Source organism: Tetrao urogallus (genome assembly GCF_951394365.1).
Source record: "Tetrao urogallus genome assembly, chromosome: 26".
Lineage (NCBI taxonomy): Eukaryota > Metazoa > Chordata > Aves > Galliformes > Phasianidae > Tetrao > Tetrao urogallus.
Genome location: NC_136839.1, coordinates 4386115 through 4402139, shown reverse-complemented (window position 1 = coordinate 4402139; position 16025 = coordinate 4386115). Strand labels below are relative to the sequence as shown.

The window sequence follows — 16025 nt, the reverse complement described above, 5'->3', positions numbered from 1 at the left end:
TATATACATATATACAAACAAACAAAAAATGATTAAAATGCATTACTCACACATGGCTATACATATATATATATATATATATATATATACACATAGAATTACTGACTGCACTCCCCCGGCATCAAGTTTCCTTGTGGTACACATTGGACATCCCCATTCTTCTGCATTATCCACCAAGTGGATCCTGGTCCCTGGGCAAAAACTGTACCACGGAGAGGTTTGCCCTTTCCAGAAGCTGGAAGAACCCAAACTGCCTTTCCTAACATGTTCTTTACATGTACAACAGGGACTTTATCTCCCTCTACGGTATGTAGGGAACTGGATTGGTTAGGACCATCACGATTGATAGATCCTCTGGTATTGACTAACCAAGTGGCTTCTGCCAAATGCTTCTCCCAGTGCTTAAATGTTCCACCACCCAGTGCTTTTAGCATCGTTTTTAACAACCCATTGTATCGTTCTATTTTACCAGAGGCTGGTGCATGATAGGGAATATGGTAAATCCACTCAATGCCATGATCTTTGGCCCAAGTATTTACAAGAGAATTTTTGAAATGAGTCCCATTATCTGATTCAATTCTTTCTGGGGTGCCATGTCGCCACAGGACTTGTTTCTCGAGACCCAGTATGGTGTTTCGGGCGGTAGCATGGGGTACTGCATATGTTTCGAGCCACCCAGTGGTTGCCTCCACCATAGTAAGCACATAATGCTTACCATTGTGAGATCGTGGCAAGGTGATATAATCAACCTGCCATGCCTCCCCATATTTGTACTTTTGCCATCGCCCTTCCTCCCAGAGAGGTTTCATCCTCTTGGCTTGTTTGATGATGGCACATGTTTCACAGTTATGAATAACCTGTGCAATGGCATCCATAGTTAAGTCCACCCCTCGGTCTCTAGCCCATTTGTATGTTGCATCTCTCCCTTGATGACCTGAGGTCTCATGGGCCCATCGAGCTAGAAATAATTCACCCTTGTTCTGCCAGTCCAGGTCTATTTGAGCCACCTCAATTTTGGCAGCTCGGTCTACCTGATGGTTGTTTTGCTGTTCTTCAGTAGCCCGACTCTTGGGCACATGAGCATCTACATGGCGCACCTTTACAACTATAGTCTTTGTTCGGGCAGCAATGTCTTTCCACAGTTCAGCAGCCCAAATAGGTTTACCCCTTCTTTGCCAGTTATTTTGCTCCCACTGCTGTAACCACCCCCATAAGGCATTTGCTACCATCCATGAGTCAGTGTAGAGATAGAGCACTGGCCACCTCTCCCGTTCAGCGACATCTAAGGCCAGTTGGACGGCCTTTACCTCTGCAAATTGGCTTGATTCTCCTTTCCCTTCAGTGGCCTCTGCAACTTGTCGTGTGGGGCTCCACACAGCAGATTTCCATCTGCGATGCTTTCCCACAATACGACACGATCCATCTGTGAACAGGGCATATTTCTTTTCATTCTCTGGTAGTTCATTGTATGGTGGGGCCTCTTTAGCACGCGATACTTCTTCTCCTGGTGGTGTTCCAAACTTTTTACCTTCAGGCCAGTCCATGATGACCTCTAGGATTCCTGGACGGCTGAGGTTCCCCATCCGTGCTCGTTGTGTAATCAGTGCAATCCACTTGCTCCAAGTGGCATCAGTAGCATGATGGGTGGAGGGAACCTTTCCTTTAAACATCCAGTTCAGCACTGGCAGTCGAGGTGCCAGAAGGAGCTGTGTGTCAGTACCGACTACTTCAGAAGCAGCCCGAACCCCCTCATACGCGGCTAAGATTTCCTTCTCAGTTGGAGTGTAGCCTTCTTCCGACCCCCTGTAGGCTCGACTCCAGAATCCCAGGGGTCGGCCTCGGGTCTCTCCTGAGGCTCTTTGCCACAAACTCCAAGTGGGACCGTTCTCTCCAGCAGCAGTATAGAGGATGTTCTTTATACCCTGTCCCGTCCGTACTGGCCCTAGGGCCACGGCACGGGCTATCTCCTGTTTAATCTGTTCAAAAGCCTGCTGCTGCTCAGGGCCCCATGTAAACTCATTTCTCATTCGCGTCACATAATAAAGGGGGCTTACAATGAGGCTGTAGTTTGGAACGTGCATTCTCCAAAAGCCCACTGCACCCAGAAAAGATTGTGTCTCTCTTTTGCTAGTGGGTGGAGACATAGCAGTGATTTTGTCGATCACATCTGTCGGGATGTGACACATTTGGATGTGGTGCTCAGGGACATGATTTAGCAGAGGGTTGTTATGGTTGTTTGATTAGGTCGTGGTTGGACTTGATGATCTTTAAGGTCTTTTCCAACCTGAACGATTCTATGATTCTATGATTCTATGATTGATGTCTGAAACAGCCTTATCTGTGAAGCAAGTATTATATCAGTATAAAGAAGGTTAGGCAGAATTTTGGAGAATATTGCCTCTTAGCTTTGACCTTTGCCGCACAACATCAGGCTCCCATTGCATCTAGAAATCTAGAAATCCCTGAATTCATTCTTTTCCAAGTTCCCTACCTGTCTACATCCTTGAAGAGGCACACTTTCAATAAATAATGCATACATTTCGTGCCTTAAAGCTGTAATGCTTGGATGGAGATCTCTGAATGTCTGGTTTAGAAGATGAGGGAACACTAGATAATAGCTGCCAATGTGCTTTCACAGAGGAGCTAAGCTGCAATGAGACAACTGCTAAACTAGCATTACTCAGGAGTATAAATAGTCAGTTCATCAGAGGCACCAGAGACCTTTTATCAGCTTGATGTGGGATGGCTTATAGCTCTTGAGGAACAAAGATATTACTAGAAAGCTTCCATTAGTGATACAAGAAGTACCTCACTGTTTGGGATTTAACATCCATCTGCCAAGCAGTGTCTGTGAAATACTTCTCTCTTTCAAAGCCCAGTCACCTCTTCACAAACATACAAGGCTTTCTCTCAAATTCTGTCCTGAATATTTTCCTCCTCACTCCCCTCCCTTTTCCACTCTCACTGGAAAGGCAAAAGAACTGATCTTCCTGCATTTTTCCACTGTTATGAAAACCAGAATGGGAGTATCCTATGACTCTCCCTTCCCAGCTCAGGAGGTCATCTGGAAAGCAAGCATAAGCCAGCTCTGCAGTGAGATCTAAGGACAGAACTTCTTTGCTTGGCCAAAGTTTACCTCACCTCATCTGATGTGCGTAGCAATTGCATAGCTTCAAGTTGTGATGGCAAGCAAAACACCACCACACTGTTCTCTCACTCTCCCTTCCAATTCCCCCCTTATTGAGATAAAGACATTTTAATTAAATGAAAATAAAAACAAGCAAGCAGAACAAAATAGAATAAGTAAAAGAAGAAAGAAGTTATTTTTTACTTCCTTTTAAAGGAGCAACTCTCCTACAAATAAAGGCTGAAACAGCTGTGGTTGTTCAGTATGGAGAAGTCTCCAGAAAGATGTCATTGCAACTATCCAACACTTCAAGAGAGCTTATAAATAGGAAAGACATTGATTTCTTTCATGGTCTGAAAGTAATGAGACAACAGAGAATTTTTAAATAGAAGAGGGAAGATTTAGATTAGATATCAGGAGGAAATTCTTTAGTCACAGGGTGATGAAACACTGGAATAGGTTGCACAGAGAAGATGTGAATGACCCATCCCTTGGAGGTGTTCAAGACCAAGTTAGCTGGTGTTCTGAGAAACATGTTCTAGTCGTTAGCAACTGTGCCCATGGCAGGCAGATTAGAACTGCATGATCTTTAAGGTACCTTGCAACTCAAATCATGTGATTCTACATGAGGAAAGTATCTATGAGTTCTGTACTGTCAGTGGACTTCAGTCCCAGTTTTGCTGCCTCTCTGTCCTGATACTGCTTTTAGACATCACTGCACAGCAGAAGGTTGCCACTGCTGCCCCTGAATGAGGAGCCAGAACTTCCCTGAGAGGGCAGCAGGCACATAAGATCATGGAAGAGGATAGAAGTGGAGAAGGAGAGTGGGGAAAACAGAGGTGAGAATTCCTCCTCCTGGGCTGGGAGGCCCATGTAGAAAATGGAGGGAGAGTGGGTGAGCTGGGTCTCACTTCAGTTTGCTTCACATGGAGGGTGGGAAGTAAGGAAGGAATTGATGTATACCAAGGTCCTTCAGTGGTCAACGCACTACACAAATTCACAGGCAGTACATATTCCTTCCCTTTTCCTTCTGTTTCTATCCAAGTTTCCTGAGGAAAAGAATTTGGGCAGAAAATGGCAGGGAGAGACTGAAGGCAGGAGGAGATGCATCACATGCTCCACAATCACAAGCAGCAAAGGCTGGAGAGGTGCTTGTGAAGACACAGCTGGGCATGGTGAAACAGGTTCACAGAGCCCTGATTGGCAGCAGGATTGCGGCCACCCATGTCTGCATAAAGATAGTTAGCAAAAAAACAAACAAAAAAACAACAACAACAACAAAAAGAATGAATTGCCCACATGGCTCAGTGGTGTTTTGACTAAAAAGAAAATCCACATGAGCACCCGCAAGTTGCATGCTCACTCACAATCAGCAGGGGAGATAAAAGTAAAAACAAAGGTAAGAAAAACACTACGTCTGCATAAAGATAGTTTAAAAAAAAAAAGAAAAGAAAAGAAAGAAAAAAAAATGGAAGGGTAAACAAAAAGAAAAAACAGTGATGTCACATCAGTGTTTCCCTACCACCTGCCAGAAGGAAGATGAATGCCCAATCAGACTCTAAAGAACCGTTACTTGGGAATGACTGCTCCCTGTTTTATAGACGAACACGATGTGATGTGGCACACAGTATTCCCGTGGTCAATTTGGGTCACCCTCCACACTGTATGTCCTTTTAGTCTCTTTCTGACTCCTAGTCAGTTCTGTGCAGGTGCAGAATGGGAAACTGAAAAGACCTTGATGTTGTGCTAAAACCTTTTTGCGCTTCCTCTGCTGTTTAACAACACCTTTAGAACACAACATCATATGGGCTGTGGTGAAGAAAAATGTCTCCGCCTTAGCCAGTCCCAATACAGCCCGGTTCCCAAACTCCCTCTACTGACCTGCTCTGGGACTGTTTTCTGCCCAGTACCACTGTGTCAAGAGCAGAAGGAATTGCTGCTCCTGCTCTGCCCTCTCTCTCCTCAACAAGCTTCTGGAGCTCATGCCCTCGCAGGGCTTCCTGAAGCTCTGGCTCTGCAGTCAAGACCAAGAGTGAACATCTTCTGCATGGTGTACATCGAGGCCAAGGAGGCACGTCAGGACAGAGAAGCAAAAGGGTAGGTCTGAACGCCAGGGACACTGCAGGACTCATGGGCGCCCCCCTCATGCATGAGTGACAGTGATTTCTAAGAGAGCCAACAGCGGTGTCACCACCTTTAGGAAAGGTGTAGTGTTCCAATGTGCAAAGACACCTATTGAAATCCATAGAGCAGCACATTTCCTCCTGGCAGGTGTTGTCTGGAGTGTCCCCTGGGGAAGGACAAAGCAGAGGCACAAGCTGGAATGCAATAAAACTTTAATGTGGGAGAAAAAGGAAATGAGGTCACTCTGAGGGGAGGTCCTGGTGCAGGAAGCAGCAGGGGCAGATGACAGTCTGCACTGTGTGGCATGCTGAACACGCTGACTGCTGTCCATCTACCTGTTCCACACAGACAGAAGGACCAGCAGGTCCTTTTCGAAACACTACTCGGCCCTTTTTTACAAGATCCCAATGCTCGTTTCCCAGGATGTTACCATCTCGGTCTCTGGGAATCTTCCTCCAGGACCATCACCAGCAGCTTTAGCACACACGCCTGCCACAGATGCGGCTGCCAATGCCAGAGAGGCCAAAGCCTCCAGAGGAGATGGGCACGCCCTCAGAGCTGAGGATGCTGCCAACGGCAGCGGAGGTGGAGGATCCCACGGCGGTGCTCTGCGGGAAGGAGCTGAGGATGGGTCCGGGCAGGGTCACCACCACGGGAGAGGGCTGGATGACGACGTTGGAGTCCTGGCACTGCCTGACGCAGGGCTCGTTGCAGCTGCTGCCCAGAGGGGTGGGGCCGCAGGGCTGGCAGGGCAGGCGTGGCAGGCACTGGTTGTAGCAGGACATGTCTTGTGTCTGGAGGGGCACCTGTTGGCAGAGGGGTCCGGGGGAAGAATCGAGCTGAATGAGGAGCAGTCTGCCAGCCCTCACTGAGAGAGTTAAGGCACATGCTACCTGTGGAGCTGGAGGCCATGTAAGGATGCCAGCAGGTCTTCTCCTACACTTTGGTCCTCAAGGGCCTGGCCACTACCTGTCACTTTCAGTTAGGTCTCCTTCCAGACCATAGGTCAGGAGACACCCCAGCTAAGATCCAGCATCTCTCTGTTACACACCTGCTGCCCCACTCCTTCCCCTGTATTTAGCTGTCACCCCAATACCCAAAGTAAGATCGAGGCACAAGCACGTGCTGAGAAATCCCCAAGGATGGTGGTGAGTAGAATGAGGAGGAGTGTGGCCTTCAGACTCACCTTGTTCCCAGATCAGTGGAGGCAAGAGGAGCGGATGTGAGAGGGAGAAGAAGGGCCTGCTTTTATACTGTTCTGATGCAGCCTCAGGCCTAAAGTCACTTTAACGTGGGTAGTAATTTGCCAACAGACTCACCTCAAATGCAAATTCACCTTCCTAATGGCATAATCTTTGCTTTGTTTTTTTTTCTCAGTCTGCTAAGGCATTTCATTTCCTCATTTCTGACCTACTCATTTGCACACAGAGAGTCCCTTAAGTTCTGGGATGAAAAGTGCATAAATTTACCAGGCAGCAACACTACCGTCCTGGCAGATATCATAACCCAAGCCCTTTGATGGCAAGCAGGTGTTAGACGTCAGTGGAAGTATCTTGTTCTTCTTTGCAACTTTGTTGCAAAAGTGTACATATCCTCTGATCTGTTTTGGATATTCCAGGACTCCTTTTCCAGTGAATGCATTCTGTCCTTCTCCCTCCATGCCTACCTTCACACCCGCTCCATCTGTCATTGTTCTTTCCCTTCATAGGCAGCTGGAGTGTTCTGCTGCTTGCAAATGCCCTCCCCAAAATTTTCTCCTTCTGGTTAGATATTTGCTTATTTTTTCACCTTTTTGAACTCCTGGTACAGTCTCTGCTAGTTACTCCAGTTTCCAGGCACATCTTCCAACTCCTGCAGTTGAATAAAGGTTATTAATAGTTGTCTTGCAATTACATTTGTCAGTTCCCTCAGCATTTACTGATCCATCCCATCAAGATCCATGGACTTACAAATGTCCATTTTGCTCAAATATTCCATGACTTAATCCTCTTCCACCAAATGTACATTTTGCTACATCCAACCATTCACCCTGGTCTCTGGGCCCTTGGATTCCTTAATGTCAGTCTTTCTGGATAAGAGACAAAGAAGGCATTCAGTAATTAACCTTTTTTACTGTCCCAAGTAACCAGGTCTGCTGTTTCATTGAAGAGAGCATCCGTATATTCTCTAGCTTTTCTTTTGCCACTGAATTACTTGTAGAAGCCCTTCTAGTTGCCCTTGATGGCCTTTCTCTATCAGAAGAGAAGTCTATCAGGCTTTTCTCTTTCCTTACTTGATCCCTATCTGCCTGGACATTGTGGCTGTACTCTTCCCAGGTTACCTGACACTACTTCCATCCTTCGGAATCTTCATACTTTTGTGTTTGAGTTTGACTGACAGTAGTAAAACTGTGAGGCAGTCCAGGCCTGACTTCCTCTTCCTAAATCCATGTTGACCACTCACTATCACCTGCTTGTATACTCTTTGCTTTTCATGACTTTGAAAGTCAGTTAAGAGCAGCCTTGCAGTGACATCTGCCAATCACTTGTGTGCGTGCTATTAGGTGTAATAGATTCATTAAACTCCAGTTAAACTCCAGTCTGTTGATCCTCTACTAAAAGAAAGTCAAACTTTGCCTGGATCAAATCTTCACGTTAAAACCATGGCCAAGAATCTTTTGAGCACCTCCACTTCTTCCTTGTGCCTTGTCCCCTAGTAAGACACCTCTTCAGTACTGCAGCTCCCTTTGCCTTAACCTTGATTTTATTACTTATCTGCCAAGAAGTTCTTCTTGATGTTTTTCTTGTCTTTTGCCTGACTCAACTTCAGTAGGGCACTGGCTTTCCGAACGCCAAGACTGCATTCTCAGACAGACTGGCAAGCTTTCTCCCTAGAGCTAACAAGACCAAGAGTAGGACATCCATTGGGAGAGCCTGGATGCCAGTGAAGGCAATGGCCAGTGAATGTCAGAGTGAGCCAAGAGAGAGGCAAAAGGAAGATCCAAGTGGTATGTCTGTGGGAATGAAGTGCAATGTTTTTTTCTGGTTCAGACTCTGTGACAACACTATACAGAATGTAACACTATGAATTCTTGCTGATTGGTTAAGAGATGGACTTGCATCTAACTGTTGTCTAGAGACAAAACTAACAATCTTGTGGAGGCCTCAGAATGAAAACTATACTGTAACACTCTTGCGAGAGGAAACCAAGAGTTAGTTGTTTTGCTTAAGGTGGTCTTGGGTTGTTGTTTGTTGCCCCCATACACAACCAAGGCCCTCCACAACCACCATGCAAAGTGAGAAGCAGCATGTGCATGGCACATGATTCTGGATACTCTCTGCCTGGCAATAACTCCTGGCCCAATTGTAAGGGATCTTCATATGACATCAAAAGCATTGACAACCCCACTGCCTGTGGGGCTCATCCTACCAAATCCTCAACCACCTCCAGAAGAACAAGAAGGAGGATGGATCTTCAGGACATCAAGGGATCTGCAGCGATGACTTGCTTTTCTCTCATTTCCATTTTTTTCTCTATTTCCTCTCTTCTTTATTTTTTTCTCTCTTTCTCACCCATATTTTAATAAATAAAAACAAAGCCTTGCTCAGCCAACACCTCGACTGTGTCCCAAATCTTAATACAGAGAGATGGAGACCAATATAATGAACCACAAGCCTCTTTGGCTTACCACACGTCCTTAAGGAATAGAAGCTTGAGTGTTCTTTTGAGTACAGTAACGCTTAAAAATGATGGACATCATCAATGATTAACATTGTTAATCATTCCCGCATGGTGTCACAAGCCATGCCCTGACCCCAGAATGGGGGGAATGACCATTCCAACACATGGGGCTCCTTTTCTGCCTATGCAAATGTGACTTTACTTGCTTAATTGTGGAGTCTCTCAAAACAACACCTGAAAAAAGTCAACATGACAGAATAGGCATGTCAGAAATGAGGAATGTAATTGCAGAGTTCACAGCAAGCAAAACAAAACCTGTGTGATTAGGAAGGCGAATTTGCAGAAAAAAACAGATCAGAGGATATGTACACTTTTGCAACAAAGTTGCAAAGAAGAACAAGATACTTCCACTGACGTCTAACACCTGCTTGCCATCAAAGGGCTTGGGTTATGATATCTGCCAGGACGGTAGTGTTGCTGCCTGGTAAATTTATGCACTTTTCATCCCAGAACTTAAGGGACTCTCTGTGTGCAAATGAGTAGGTCAGAAATGAGGAAATGAAATGCCTTAGCAGACTGAGAAAAAAAAACAAAGCAAAGATTATGCCATTAGGAAGGTGAATTTGCATTTGAGGTGAGTCTGTTGGCAAATTACTACCCACGTTAAAGTGACTTTAGGCCTGAGGCTGCATCAGAACAGTATAAAAGCAGGCCCTTCTTCTCCCTCTCACATCCGCTCCTCTTGCCTCCACTGATCTGGGAACAAGGTGAGTCTGAAGGCCACACTCCTCCTCATTCTACTCACCACCATCCTTGGGGATTTCTCAGCACGTGCTTGTGCCTCGATCTTACTTTGGGTATTGGGGTGACAGCTAAATACAGGGGAAGGAGTGGGGCAGCAGGTGTGTAACAGAGAGATGCTGGATCTTAGCTGGGGTGTCTCCTGACCTATGGTCTGGAAGGAGACCTAACTGAAAGTGACAGGTAGTGGCCAGGCCCTTGAGGACCAAAGTGTAGGAGAAGACCTGCTGGCATCCTTACATGGCCTCCAGCTCCACAGGTAGCATGTGCCTTAACTCTCTCAGTGAGGGCTGGCAGACTGCTCCTCATTCAGCTCGATTCTTCCCCCGGACCCCTCTGCCAACAGGTGCCCCTCCAGACACAAGACATGTCCTGCTACAACCAGTGCCTGCCACGCCTGCCCTGCCAGCCCTGCGGCCCCACCCCTCTGGGCAGCAGCTGCAACGAGCCCTGCGTCAGGCAGTGCCAGGACTCCAACGTCGTCATCCAGCCCTCTCCCGTGGTGGTGACCCTGCCCGGACCCATCCTCAGCTCCTTCCCGCAGAGCACCGCCGTGGGATCCTCCACCTCCGCTGCCGTTGGCAGCATCCTCAGCTCTGAGGGCGTGCCCATCTCCTCTGGAGGCTTTGGCCTCTCTGGCATTGGCAGCCGCATCTGTGGCAGGCGTGTGTGCTAAAGCTGCTGGTGATGGTCCTGGAGGAAGATTCCCAGAGACCGAGATGGTAACATCCTGGGAAACGAGCATTGGGATCTTGTAAAAAAGGGCCGAGTAGTGTTTCGAAAAGGACCTGCTGGTCCTTCTGTCTGTGTGGAACAGGTAGATGGACAGCAGTCAGCGTGTTCAGCATGCCACACAGTGCAGACTGTCATCTGCCCCTGCTGCTTCCTGCACCAGGACCTCCCCTCAGAGTGACCTCATTTCCTTTTTCTCCCACATTAAAGTTTTATTGCATTCCAGCTTGTGCCTCTGCTTTGTCCTTCCCCAGGGGACACTCCAGACAACACCTGCCAGGAGGAAATGTGCTGCTCTATGGATTTCAATAGGTGTCTTTGCACATTGGAACACTACACCTTTCCTAAAGGTGGTGACACCGCTGTTGGCTCTCTTAGAAATCACTGTCACTCATGCATGAGGGGGGCGCCCATGAGTCCTGCAGTGTCCCTGGCGTTCAGACCTACCCTTTTGCTTCTCTGTCCTGACGTGCCTCCTTGGCCTCGATGTACACCATGCAGAAGATGTTCACTCTTGGTCTTGACTGCAGAGCCAGAGCTTCAGGAAGCCCTGCGAGGGCATGAGCTCCAGAAGCTTGTTGAGGAGAGAGAGGGCAGAGCAGGAGCAGCAATTCCTTCTGCTCTTGACACAGTGGTACTGGGCAGAAAACAGTCCCAGAGCAGGTCAGTAGAGGGAGTTTGGGAACCGGGCTGTATTGGGACTGGCTAAGGCGGAGACATTTTTCTTCACCACAGCCCATATGATGTTGTGTTCTAAAGGTGTTGTTAAACAGCAGAGGAAGCGCAAAAAGGTTTTAGCACAACATCAAGGTCTTTTCAGTTTCCCATTCTGCACCTGCACAGAACTGACTAGGAGTCAGAAAGAGACTAAAAGGACATACAGTGTGGAGGGTGACCCAAATTGACCACGGGAATACTGTGTGCCACATCACATCGTGTTCGTCTATAAAACAGGGAGCAGTCATTCCCAAGTAACGGTTCTTTAGAGTCTGATTGGGCATTCATCTTCCTTCTGGCAGGTGGTAGGGAAACACTGATGTGACATCACTGTTTTTTCTTTTTGTTTACCCTTCCATTTTTTTTTCTTTCTTTTCTTTTCTTTTTTTTTTTAAACTATCTTTATGCAGACGTAGTGTTTTTCTTACCTTTGTTTTTACTTTTATCTCCCCTGCTGATTGTGAGTGAGCATGCAACTTGTGGGTGCTCATATGTTTTTTATTTCAGTCAGAACACCACTGAGCTATATGGGCAATTCATGTCCTGCTACTTCCACCTCTGCCTTGGGCATCCTCGTAAAATCTATGGGCAGGGGAGGTCAGGAAGAGAATACGGGCAGGAGGATATTCAGGGAAGCATTCTGAATGCTTCAAAGGGGCATCCAAATGGTCTCCCAAATTGTTCAGTTGCCAGCAACAAAGGTTCCAGAGAGGTTTGCATCTATGGATTTGGAGCTACTGAATTGCTCACCCCTGTGAGTCCTTACTGGCAGTTTTCCTGCTGTACCCCAGACTTCATGTCTCTTTGTGAAGCATTGGAACAAGTTGAAGTTATTTGAAAGATGTGTAGATGTGGTGCTTCTGGTCATGATCTAGTGGTAGATTTGGCAATGCTAGGTTAATACTAGGTTAGTCATGGCCATCTTAGAGGTCTTTTCCAGCCTTAATGATTCAGCAATTGTACATATTTCAAGCCCTCTATAACAGCAGATCAAAGGAAAGGCCAGAAAGAACTGCTTTTGTGGCAACTCACCAAAAAAGATGTGATTCCCAACAGTTTCTCCAGACACCAACATCAAGAGAATCCTGGGCTACATGACCTCATGCATAACCACGAACTTTTAGGAAGTGATAAACCCAGTATATTCAGCTCTTATCTGACATCATCTTGAATACTAAGCCCAGCTTGGGGCTGTGCTGAAAGAAAGACATTCACTAGGCAGAGCAAGTTCTACTCAGCTTAGGCAGAGTAGTCAAGGGCCTTGAGCACTTAACCAGTGAGAAGTGGCTGTGGGATTGCTCTGCATGGGAAAGAGCAGGCTTTGATGGCAGATCTAAGAGCACATTTGTAGTAGATGCAGTGAGGACTTCCAGAAGACAGAACAAGGCTCAGTGCTGTGACAGTACTGGAAGACAAGAGACAGTAGACTTAAGGTTTGCACAGAATAGGAGGAAAAGGGACACAAGAACTGTCAAGCAATGGCACACTTGGAGCAAGCGGTTGGACATATAGACTTCCAGGCATTCTTTCTACCCTGATTTATGCTATGACCTTATGGCCATTGGACCATCTTTGTGTGACTGTCAGCTAGGGACAGGACTAGACAAATGGCTCAGCTTCCCAGCCAAGGAACTAGGCACTTCTCTGGATATGTTTTGGAAGCTCTGTAGAAGGGCAGAAGAGGTCACAAAATGCAAGATAACAAGATCTGTGATCCTTATTGTTATCAAGCTTTTGTTTTGGAGCTGGTCTTCTCATTGCCCTGCATATCTGATCTGCTTAGTTCTTAGAATGAGTTTTCCTGTGTTCTCCTAGGAATTTCTGGCCTCCTGCCTTCTCTATGACACACTCTTCCCCCTTGCCTTACTTCTTGCTTCACAATGTTGAGTTTATTAGAGTAAAAGAAGCAACATGTACAGCAAAGTGAATAGTAGTGTTGGAGTTACATTGGATAGTTCTGTCCAGTCCTAAAAAGAATAATAGAATCCAGCATAGTTTGGACTGGAAGGGACCTTAAAAATCATATAGTTCCAAACCCCTTCCGAGAGCACAGACACCTCCTACTAGATCCAGTTGTCCAAAATCCCATCCAATCTGAACACTCATAAAGTGGGCGCATCCATAACTTCTCTTTGCAGTCTGTTCCAGCACCTCAACAACTTCTTCTTTGTGAAAAAAAAAACCAAACATGTTTCTAATATATTATTTAAACTCTTTTTTTTTTTTTTTTTTTTTTTTTTTTTTATTAGTTTAAGACCATTACCCCTCGTCCTGTCCTCCTGTCCTGTCATTACGGCATTACAGTCCCTGATAGAGTCTCTCACCTGTCCTGTGGTCCTCCTTTAAGTATTGAAAGTCTGATATAAGGTCTCTTCAGGGTCTTCTATAATCAAAGTAACCCCAAATTTCTCAACCTGATCCAGACCTCTGACCATCCTCATGCCCCTCCTCTGGACACTCCAAAAGCTCCAAAACTTCCTTGTGCTGCTGGCCCCAGGCCTGAACACAGTATTCCAAGATGGAGCCTCACAAGGACAAAGTAGAGGGGGACAATCACCCTCTTCACCCTGGTGGCCATCCCTCTTTTGGTGTAGCCAATACTGTTGGCTTTCTAGGCTGCAAATACATATTTATGGCTCATCTCAAGTATTCTATCCACAAGTAGTCCCTAGTACTTCTCGGCAGAGCTACTTTTCATACACTCATCATTCAGCCTGTATTGATGTTTGGAGTTGCCATGATCCGGGTGTTGACCTTGAAGTTGGTCTTGTTGAACTGCATGAGATCCACATATGACACCTCTTGAGCTTTGCAAAATCTTTCTGGATGGCATTCCCATTCCTTCCCTCCAACAAGTTGACAGCAACATGTAGCTTGGTGTCATCTGCAAAATTCAGAAATGCATGCTCAATCCAACTATGTCACTGACAAAGGTGATAAAATTTAGTGATCTTAGTACTGACACCCAAGATATCTGCATTGAAAGTCACTTCTTAGGGAAAAAAAAAAAAAAAAAAAGAGAGAGAAGAGAGAGAGTAAAATGTACACACAACTAAACATAATCAATGCAAGTCTGTGTTAACTATTGCTCATCAAAACCAGTGCCATCAACACACTTCCGGAACTACTGAAGAATAATGTGTTTCTCTCCAGGCTTAAGTAGGAGAGTGTCTTTAAAGGGAAAAATAAGTATAGAGGCCCAGGATAGTATGAAGCAGAACTTTAATTAACTTAAAGAAGTAAAAATTTTCCTGTGACTGGAGGCCACAGTGGAAGAGGCGCCACAGAAAGATGAGAGTCTCTGCTATACAGCCAGCTATTCACCTGCTCACTCCACAAAAGGAGAAGGGCCAGTAGCTTGTTCCTAGCCAAGGCTAGACCTACCCTTTTCCTATTGCAAGGGGTGCTATATATCATCAAACCCATGGAAAACAAGATCCCAAAACTTTGTCTCCAGTTCTCTACCAACTTCAGGGTCCATTGGGGAACATTATTGAGAGCAGTGGCCAACAGCTTTAGCAGGGAAGGCACCTCCTGCCACAGTTGAGGCTGATGAACCTGGAGAAGCCAAAGCCAGAGAAGCCAAAGCCTCCAGAAGAAATAGGTACACCCTCAGAACTGAGGATGCTGCCAACAGCAGCAGAGGTGGAGGATCCCATGGTGGTGTTCCTTGTAAAAGAGCTGAAGATGGGTCCGGGCAGGGTCACCACCACGGGAGAGGGCTGGATGAAGATGTTGGAGTCCTGGCACTGCCTGACACAAGGCTTGTTGCAGCTGTTGGCCAGTGGAGTCAAGCAACAGGACACATGGAAGGCATGGTGGGCACTGGTTGTAGCAGGACATGTCTTGTGTCTGGTGGGGCACCTGTTGGGACAGAAGGCCATGCAAAGGAAGGAGAGAGAGAGGAGCATCCTGCCATCCCAGCAGGAGAGAGCCAAGGCACAGTGCTGACTGAGGATATGGAGGCTTTCTAAGGAAGCCCATGGTCTTCTCCTTCCCTTTGACCCCATTGATCCTGCCAAGAGCAATCAGGCACAGACAGGTTGCTGCCTATCTTGTGGCAGAGGAAACAGCTCATGCAAGACCCAGCATCACTTGATGCCACACAACAGCTGCCCCCTTCCCTCTAACAAGGCAGCTGTCATTCCAAGACTGTTTGTAGGGTTTCATATGTGCAGAGAAATCTTATAGGAAGAGGAGTTGTTGAAAGGGCTTCACTCACCTTGTTCCCAGGGAGATGAAGGCAAAAGCAGTGGGTGAGAGAATAAGGAGATAGACCCATGTTCATACCACTCCAGCACCACCCCAGGCCTATAGTCACTTCACACAAGAAGCAATTTTCCGGAAGAATAATCTCAAATGCAAGCTGTCCTTCCTAATGGCACAAGTTCATTTTTTAGTTTCTGTCAATTCTGCCATTTCATTTCCTTATTTCTGACCTTCCCAGTTTGGCCATGATGACTCATTTCAAGTTTCAGAATGAGAGGTGCAAGGAATTTCCTTGCAGAAACACGTCAGTATGGCTAGAAGACATTTTCAAAGTGCTGGAGGGGTTCTGTGTTGCAGGCAGGAGACATTTGCCTGGGGAAATGTCATGACCTTATTCTTAACCACCTCTGTCATCTTTACCACTCTGGCACCACCCCAGGCCCAGAGTCACTCTACATTGGCATTAGTTTTCCAGCATACCTCAGCTCCAATTATTTTTTTTTCTGTTTTTCATCACTTCTGCCATTTCATTTCCTCATTTCTAACATGCCTATCTGACTATGCTATTTTCTTTCAAGTGCTGTTATGATAAACCTAGGAAGTAAAGATCACAGTGAGCTCAAAAAGGATCATCAGGTACTGGGATGGTTGCATT

At 46.3% G+C, this 16025-nt stretch overlaps 1 pseudogene across 1 annotated transcript; it reads right to left on the bottom strand.

Annotated features, from left to right (window-relative positions):
* Positions 1-5727: 5727 nt before the first annotated feature.
* Positions 5728-15401, bottom strand: LOC306955852 (feather keratin 1 pseudogene; annotated as a pseudogene). The gene is made up of 2 exons: positions 15384-15401; positions 5728-6057 (listed from the first exon to the last, which is right to left on the bottom strand). The product of its transcript is annotated as a feather keratin 1 pseudogene (transcript).
* Positions 15402-16025: the final 624 nt, after the last annotated feature.